This window comes from Brassica napus, chromosome C2, assembly GCF_020379485.1.
Source record: "Brassica napus cultivar Da-Ae chromosome C2, Da-Ae, whole genome shotgun sequence".
Lineage (NCBI taxonomy): Eukaryota > Viridiplantae > Streptophyta > Magnoliopsida > Brassicales > Brassicaceae > Brassica > Brassica napus.
In genome coordinates, this window is record NC_063445.1 from 43,982,653 (window position 1) to 43,992,675 (window position 10,023).

General features: G+C 36.3%; 1 long non-coding RNA gene across 1 annotated transcript; it reads left to right on the forward strand.

The window, feature by feature from the left end:
* Positions 1 to 2,370: 2,370 nt before the first annotated feature.
* On the forward strand, positions 2,371 to 8,655 carry LOC125581825. The gene is made up of 2 exons (XR_007319567.1): positions 2,371 to 7,261; positions 7,456 to 8,655. It is a non-coding gene; the product is annotated as an uncharacterized LOC125581825 (long non-coding RNA).
* The last annotated feature ends 1,368 nt before the right edge of the window (positions 8,656 to 10,023 follow it).

The window sequence follows — 10,023 nt, forward strand, 5'->3', positions numbered from 1 at the left end:
TCTATGGCTCGCCTCAATGGCCGATCCAATCAAGTTCAAACCCTGTAAAACCGATTGACACGTTATAAGCAAAAAATAATAATAACGATCGTCAGCATTCTTAAAATTTATACCCCGTTAATGATGCAAGATCCTTCCGCAACAACTTTCGGCCTCCCTGACTCGCTCGTGGCCTGAGGAGCGTCAAAGCCCGACGGAAGACCAGCGAAGAAATCATCAAAGTCCGGAATAGGGACCTCGCTCGTACCACTTCCATCGCCAAAAGCAAGGTTCGGATCCCTTCCTGGAAGCGTGCAATCGTCCACCAAAAACTCCAGGTCGCCGAGATCAATATCTTTCCCCTTCGAAGAATTCGGCCCCGTCACAATAGTGGGAGCGGCGTTGGGACCGGCGTTGGGACCTTGGTCTTCAGGCTCGGAATCACTCCTTGTTTCTCCGCCCAAAGCAGGACCAGGATGCACAAACCTCAACGCCTTTCGAACTCTCTTCGGCGTAAAAGAAGTCCAGAAAAAAGGACCATTCCTGAGCAGATCCTTCATCGCAATAATGTCCTCAGGAAACAAAGCAAGAGGGTTGATAAAGGGACGATCGTTCGGCAACCTACGAAACAGTGGGATACAACTCTCCTCAACGGACGCTGCGTCTACACGAACGAAGAAGAAAAACTTCCTCCACGAGTTGAAGTTAGAAGTGAACCCCTTTACCACTGACATGAAGTTCCGAGGAACCAGCCTGTACGTGTCTGTTTCCCTGATGATTTGTAATCGAAGAAGCGCTTCGAAGTGATCAACAGTGAGTGAAAGACCATGGTCGTAGCTCAGGGCCAGGATCCCTATGAGGTGCTGGATGCCAAGAGGATTCAGTTGGCTTATCTCCACCCCGAAGCGATCCAACACACGGACGATGATCTCGGGGATCGAAAACCATAAACGGCAACGCACTACAAATGCCTCGTAACAAGTAAAGAAGCCCTCCAGGGGACTACTAGCGCACTCTCCTTGACAAGGAACCCTGAATTCCACCGCGTCCGAAATATGGTAGAACGACCGCATGACCTCGAGAAATCCGCTAGTGCTCCTACTCGGCGCACCTGCCTCTACCGGGCGATGGTTCCTGACCGGGAACGATTTTTCTATGGGAGGCGTGATCGAACCGTAACACGCCACCCACCATGCCTCGTTCTCGGCGGAGTCTACCAAATGAGGAACGAATTCCATCTTTGGCACTCGAAGCTCTTCAGAAACATTCGCGGGCAAAGACCCTTTCTTCGAACTCCTCTTCTTACTCAACATCTCGTGTTTTTTTTTCTTTTTCTTTAAAATCAAGGAGGAAATGACAGAGAGAAAGAGAAAGAACTTTTCAAGAAAAACCTCTCTATGAGAATGAGTAAGTGTGAAGGTTATGAAGAAGTTACCTCCCTTCTTATAGGCATGAGAAATTACTATTTACTTGCGGATTTTTGGACACGAACTTCGCCCAAATACACCAATCTCGTCCAAACTCGCCATACCACGCATTGGGACCTCGCTAGAAATCCACGTTCCCAATATGCTGGGGGCTAAGTGTTGGGGTCAAAAACGGTTACGACGAAGTTAACGTCCAAATCTCCGAAGAAGAAAAACGTAGAAAAATTCTTCGACAAATATTTTTTCGAAATAGATTCTTCTTTACGAAAAACCTTTGCGGAAGAAACGCGAATCATCGGACAAGAGCTCGAGAAGGATCGCTACGTAGCGACCGAGCTCTTCCGAAACATCGATACGACATCAGTCCATGCATTCTCGTCTACCCTTCGATTCTATCTCCCGAATACCGTAGCGAACCCATCTCACATTCCCCTCCATTTCTAAGTTATCAATCAAACTTTACCGTTAAAACCGCGGAAAGTTCATTCTTTATCGAAAGAAGCCGTAATAAACGCTTCGAGTCGGAAGACGGCCCAAAGGGACCTAAGACATGACTCGAGGCCCGACTTACGATTTCTTAACCAACAGCCCGTAAACCGCATGTCGGTTTACACTTGGTTCGCAAGGGAAGATAAATGTCAAGTTTCCGCGGATAAATACGAAATTTGGAAGATGATTACGAAGATCGGACAAAATGGAATATCTCCATTTTTATGCTATGGCGGCTTAAGGGCAGAAGAGGAAAAGCGTAAACCGACCTTGGAGCCAGTATATAAGGGGTCCTAGGCGAGAGGCATATGGAGGATTTTATTTTCCAGAGCAAACTTAGCACTTAGAGCAATTTTAGGCATTTTTCCGTTTTTGTTATTCGAGCTGCGACTCAACTAGGTTTAGCCGTCTTACGGTTGTTAGAACTAGGAATCTCGCCGACAGCTCTCGGAGCCTAGGCACTTACCTTGTTGTAAACGCTCAAACGCAGATTCGGAATAAGACTTCTATTTGCCCTCTTTTTACGATTTTTATACTTTATCGTTGTCATTATCGTATTCTGATTTGTTTGGAGTGTGGTATTAGCAGATATCCAGGATCTCTGAGAAATTAGGGTTTTTCCTAGTTTCTTTATTTAAACGGAAATCGACAGTGCGAATTTCGGTTCCCACAGTGAACTAAACAAACCAACGATTTTCCATTAACCAATATTAAAGCTATAATAAAACAGTAATAGATAAATAAACTGAACAAAAAAGATCGAATCAATATATAATAAACACTAGAATATTTGACATCATGACAACACATCAAAAAAACCACATATCACAATATATATTTTGATTACGAGATTCATGACAATGCTTTGTTTGCATAATAATGATAAAATCCTAGTAAGACACATCAAAGTCATGTCCGAGATGTCTATTTCATCTACCGTTCGGAAGACAAGTAATTGATTGCATAACAAACGATTTATAAATTAATATATCATCAGTCATTCAATTATGAAGCATTAAGCATAAAGTTACTTATCTCTCCACATGGTTTGGTGATTGAGAATATGTTACGAAGGAAAGTCATCGGTTCGACGGAGATCAACGTACGATTCTTTGTTTTTTTTTTTCATCGACACGATCAGAGATTTTAGATTTTAGTCGGCTGCTAAGTTTTTTTTTTTTAATTAGGTAGCTAGGATTAGAGCTTGCGATAACATGTTCTGAATTAAGAGAAAGAGAAAATTTGTTGTTATTATTATTATTCAACCACAATACATATATATAGGAATACAAGATTAGAGTTTAGAACCTCTAGATGGGCTTACGGCTTATATAGACATCCACGTAATAGTTTATAACAACTTGTGAATTGTAAACTATTTTCGGAACAAAAGCTTAAATGTGAGATCTTACAAAACAAAAAGAAGTTATGACATAAGCTGTCATAAACCTGGTAAAACAATAATACTTATTCTTGGATTCTATCCCTAGAGTTTATCCAATGGTTTATGATTTAGAATTTAGGGTTTATGATTTAAGATTTAGAGTTTAGGATTTAGGATTTAGTGTTTTGCTCACGACGTTAAAAATATATTTTTTTAAATCTTTCTTTTTTGTAATTACTACTATTTTTTTACCTTTTTATTTAAAAAACATAATATAACTTGACAATATTTTGTTTCATTTTTTAAAAGATATCGAATATGAAATAACACAATCCTATTGGTTGTTGAACCCAAAATAGCTCAAATAATAATATTACTTCCATTTCAAATTAGATGATATTTTAAAATATTGGACGCTTATTAAAAATTATTAATTCATTAATTCTGTTTATTTTTATATATTGCATTACTTAACACTAATCCAATAATTAAAGATTACATTATAGAATACAAATGGTCAAAAATACTAAATAATATTAAAATTTTGCATAATTGTTTTGAAAATTATTTAAATGAGATAAAATGAAATTTAAAAACATCAATTAAAATAAATCAGAAGGAGTATTATAAACATGGGGGAGCGCGGGATATGCAAATGCCAGCATGGTCCTACATTTTATGGTCTAACTGATGACCAATGAATTAATGAAAGAGAATAGTAATGCATTTCTTGCTATTCCTAATTTTTTTTACCATTTATAAGGAATAGTTTTTCCTTTTCGTTCTTTTTCATTCATTTTATTCTAGAGTAATATAGAACAAATTTGTTCCTCACTCAAATTGATAAGGAATGATATTTTTTTAATTCATATAATTTATTCCTCTGTATTTTTTTCTACTCATTTATAATGTTTTTACAATGGTCACCAGTTAAACCTAATAGTTTTTCTTAGAGAAAGAAGTACCCAGTTATCTCTGCATGTCAACAACAAAATCCCGTCTTACAATCTCGTATGTGATGTATAAAGCTGTAACCAGAAATTATTGTCTATAATTGCAAATGAGAAACCTCAAATAATCTTAGTAAAAAAAACCTTCAAATAATTGCTTTTAGAAAACTCAAAATATTATCTAGATAACATTGACTCTAAATGCACCAGTAAGGTTGTTAAGAAATAAATATCAATATTATCTTGAGCTTACTTATCTAACAATACTAAAAGATCCAAATACTGAAAAGAGAATGTGTCCACGTCATTAAAATAAATCGACCAATGAGAGACAACATTTTCGCCATGTCACTACTGCTTCTGAAAAATGAAGCTCGAAACAGAACTTCCTTTTGGGCTGTCCTTAGAGCTATCATTATCGGGGGATCTTATCAGGGTTTTTAATAAAATTAGGAATTAAAAAAAATGAAAAAAGGCAATTATCATTGAAGACATATCTTAATTAGGCCACACAAGCAACGTCTCTTGTATGCCACGTGTAGCTTTGATAGAGTTTTGGGAGGAGAATACGAGGAAGGCAAAATCACTTTGCGAAGAACAAAATCATCGACGACTCCTCCTCCTCCTCGGGAGCTTCCTTGCTACATCACGAGCTTCCTCACGATCGTCATCCTCGGCGTGGGACTCAACGTGAAGTCCTGGATGGTTTATCAACCGCAACCGCCACCGTCTTCTGACTCTTCCCCGTCGCCGTCTGATCGTTTTCCGGGAATCACATCACCGGAGACGCCATCGAACAATCAAAACCTCGAGATTGAGGACATGTTTGCCAGCTAGAGAGCTTCAAGCCATTGACCGCTCTCCTCATCCTTCTCATCAAAGTCAGTCCCTTTTTTTTTCTTCTCTTTTGATCTTCACTTGGAACCATACCCTTCACCATTCTTAAAGTCTCAGACTTTGATAAGTAATTCAAGTTTTAGTATAAGAGTTGACTTGATTTAGTAAAATCAATCCCAGTTCCCCTTCTAGGGGTTGGTTTGTGTGTTTCATAGTATTACTGTAACTCGTTGTTAGTTTGTGAGTCTTCTTGTGTGTTAAAAAGGCAATGGCATCTTGTGTGATGATTGATACTATTATTGTAATTCGTTGTGAGTTTGGAGTAAAAAAAGCAATGGCTTCTTGTCTGGTGATTGATATTTGATAATTTAATAAGTTGTATGTTTCTTCTTCTTGGTTTGGTCTGTGCTATTGAATGTTATTACTGTAACTGTTGTTAGTTCATAGTTTTATTGAGTGCAAGAAAGGCAAGGGCTTCTTGTTTGGTGATTTATAATCTGGAAGTTGTCTGTTTCTTTCAGCTAGAGAATATCATTTTAGTACAATTGCTTATCTTTCTAATTCCCAATTCCATCTCCATCCCCATCGTCTGCCTCTCCGTCATGTATCCCGGGGCCGTCATCACCACCGCTGAGGCGCAGGAGATTCTGTGGATACGATGAAGGAGAGTCGGAGATACGGTGCGGCCGGGATGTTAGGCAGATTTATATCATTTCCCTTTTCATCGGAGCCTGCACCATCAGAGGTTAGTGTATCTCGTTTTACCATGCTTTGTTTAAGTTGGACTGCTTTACGTTTTAACAGATTCATGATTATCATAATAATCATCGAGAGATTCCTATCGTTAATTCATTCCCTTGAGTTGATGAATAATGAAAGTGTATTCACAAGATCAAATGTTCCTTCTCAGGTTCTTTCTTCTTTCTCAAGTTTTTTCAATTTTTTTTTAAGAAACTTGCAATGGAGGACACAAATTTAGGTGTTTCTTAACTAAAGTTTTTAACACAAATTTATTACTAAACAATTGATTAAAAGACCCTAATGGGTTCTAAGGATAAAGATGCTCTTACATTTACGTACGCCCCATATCAAGTCCAATCTTGCCTAGCTCTAATTTTGTCTGAAGCGTCCAGAGTTCATCTTCCCGTCTCTTCCACTTCGTCTTCAACCCCGTTACTGCAAGCTCCTAGCAATCAATTATGCTTTTTAAATGTCTTCTCTATTGTTTTGTTCTACCTCTTTCTCTTTATTGTTTGTATATAAGTTGCTAACCAGCTTCATTGAGACTTAATTCCAAGCACACCCAAAAACTTCCATTGGAAAATCTTAAGCTATAGATGGATGTGCTTTACCCGATTTTTCTCTTCACCTCTCTCAGTGGTTTCATATGTGAGAGATATATAAATATCAGAACTCATTTACTTACAAAAACTAGTCGCATAGAAAAGAAAGAAAAGAATTTCGAGTTTAAGGATTTTGCTGTGGAACCTCTCAATGGTACTCTAACGCCACTCAATTGTCATTTGTTTCCATTCTTCGATTTCTTATATCAATTTTAGGTTAAACCCTCATATCAATTATGTTATTTCTCAATTAGAGGCTTTCAGACCATGTCAGGTGATTCTAAGACGACGGGGGATCTTCGATCACCTTCACTTGCTCAAAAAAGGCTTCCCCTATAGGTATGGATATCTTTGGTCGTTTGTTTTCATATTTAGCTGTCACTGCTATCACAAAGATTGAAAATTTATGTTCTCTCTGTGTTGTATATCATTTTCTTTCATGTGAAATTTGAAAATTGCTCAAACTTTTCTCAGTTATGCAATCTTGCAAGGGAATATCAAGAGCCGACAGATTACTCAAGTGTAAGCTTAATAATGTCTTCTTACTTGTGACTCTCAGCGTGCATACTTTAGATTCCTAACTAATAAAAGAAAAAGCATTACCTGTTTGATGTGTGTTTGGCTTCTCTTCTTCAGCTATGGTTTTTAGGACGATGTTTCGAAAAGTACGGGAATGCAAATGCCTTGACCTTTATGGTTTTTAGGTTTGAGCTCTTCTTTCAAACTGGTATTTCAGCGACACCATTTGACTTCGTAAATTTTTATCTCTTACAAGTTTTATGTTTGCATGGAGGGCTTTCACTTTTTCTGAATACACTTGATAATATCCGGAGCTTGGATTGGCTACAGGAGGTATTACCTTCTCCTTTTCTTCTGCCTAACTCCTTATCTCTGATTGGATTTGAAGAGCTATGAATTGTTGATGGGCCTCACCCTCCTTTCGCTCTCTTAACGTTCAAATGCTAACTTCCAAATTGGTATTAAGTTGTTTTCTGAAAGAGAAAAAGAATATCTTATTGGCAATAATCTATTTGAACTATGTCTAGGTGTCACACAACGGACCAATGTGTGATTTACTATGGTCCCCATGATCGATGTGGGTTGGTTATACATTTGGACAGCTCAATTCAATGTTAACAATGGACTCAATGTCACATCAAGAGCACATCAAGCTTCTCATGGAAGGTTTTAACTGGTGCAGGTGTGTATGTTCATTTCAATTGCTCAGGGCTCTAACAAGGGTATGATTGGTCTGTCTACGTTTTTACAATTGTGGACTGAATCATTGATCTCTCAAACTTTTTATGCAACATTGAATTGCTACTGATGTGGAAACTTTGCAGCGATTCTAAAGATAAGAGAGGAGCAGAATTTCGTCCAGTTTGATCCAGCTCCTCGACAAGCCGAAATACCACCATTCCTAAAACCTATACAACGGCATTTGCTCAGCATCTACAATGGAATCGTGATGGGTTTTACTAATCACAACCGAGAGCTTTCTTAATGTCTATTTGGTATGTTTCTAACCTCAAATTTCAATAATCTCCAAGTAGAACCTGCAGGTTTTTAAAAAGGATCACAAGACTAAATTATAAACAATAGGAAACCCTGAAGAAACTACCTCTCAACAACTTCCACCTCTTGAAATTGGATTAAATGTAGGGAGTTCCTTTCCGCAGTTGATTATTTGGCCAAAACATCAGAAGCATAAGGCCAAGTTCTGACATGCGCATGGTATACATTGTATTGGCTTTCCTGTATCTTCTACCAAATGTTTCCTCCCATTGAGCAGTAGTATTAAAAAAACTCAGTATCGAGTTTGTTACATTAGCCTCGGTGAGAATCTTTGTAATCATGCACGTAACACCTTACCAAGAGCTTCTCCAAATCATTACCATAAGCTACCAGGAGGAGCAGATGTATGTGCCAAAAAAGGAATTCGTGCGTCACAGTTAAAAATATTTCGTGAGATTTCGTTTAAAATAATAATAAAGAACTATTATCAAATATCCACAATTGTGCTACTATTTATACGGGATGAATTAGAAACTTTTTTCAAACAATTATCAAAGCAACAATCCTAAAATATATAAATGTAAAAATATTAATTTCATTAACCAAGTAAGTTATATTTTAAAAACTAATCAAAGCAGTACAAAATTATTGTTCCCCTCGACATCATCCAAACTAATTTACAACTTCATAAATATTATTCAAAGCTTCAAAGAAAAATAAATGAACAAATAGAATACAAAAACATCAAACTAAATTACTCATGTTTATGGTGTTAAACATATTATTCTTTCTTTTTTTTTAATTTCGAAACTTATAAATTTAATTTATACTAATACAATATTTGTGATGAAAAAACAAAAAAAAACTCAAAGTTATAAATTAATTTCCAGAAAAAGTAAAAATATACAAATATTCAGTTAAAAATGGTTAAGAATACAATTACTAAACATTTTCTAAAAATAAAAACAAATAATAAACATCACTTATTATAGTAGGCATGGGCATTCGGGTCCCAATCGAATTTCAGTTTTGTCCAATCGAATCTCGGTTTTTCAGGTTTATCAAAATCAGTCCCATTCGGCATTCATGTTATATAAAAGTTTGGTACGAGATCGGTTCGGGTTCGGGTTCGGGGTTAGTAAATATTCAAAGAACCTGTATAATCTGATGTACTTTCGAGTTCAGATCCCAATCAGTTTTTTGGTTTAAAATTACATGATTTGTATCTACTTTGTAACCAAAACATAAGTAAAATTGATTTTTCGGTTTTAAAATACATGATGTGTACATATTTTGTAACCAAAACATAAGTAAAAGCGATTCAAAAATAAGAAAAGAAAATCAAAAGTGATCATTCAAAATCAAACGAAAGGTAAACATATTTATTGATAGAAAAAAAAACCAAATAAATGAAAGCATAAAACAAAAACCAAGTTCTCATGAAATGAGAAACGTTATTCAATGAAAACAAAACCAAAATCTCAAAACTTCAAACTTCAACCGTCACCTTCAACTATCAACCTTCGTCTAATAGATAATTATTTTAGATGTTCAATAATATCTTAGTGTATTTTGAATACATAATAGGTATTGAGATCATGTTTAGAACAAGTTTGTTTAGGATTTTGAATGTTTTAGGTTCTATCAAGTATTCATTTTGGTTCGGGTTCGGTTCGGGTAATATCCATAACTCGAAATACCATAAAACAAGATCTATTTGAGATTTATATCGGGTTCAGATCGGTTCAGATTCTTTTTATTGGATAGGGTTCGGTCGGATTTTCGGGTTTGCTTTATTTGTCTAGCTCTACTCATTAGTTTCATACAAAAGTAATAAATTTAAACACATTATCCGCACGTAGCGCGGTCACGATCCTAGTACCGGTAATAGTACTAACAAAAGCTTAGTCAAGTAGGGTCGTTGAGAAATAAATTTCGGCATTGTTCGTAATTGTTCACATCAGCAATATAAGTAAATAAACATTTTTTTTGGTAATAAAAGTCGTTTAATGTAAGTGTTTAAAAAAAATAAAATAAAATTATGAAATGGCAAGAAAACAAACTATCTTTAGACTAATAGGTAATTCTGGTTTGCTGAG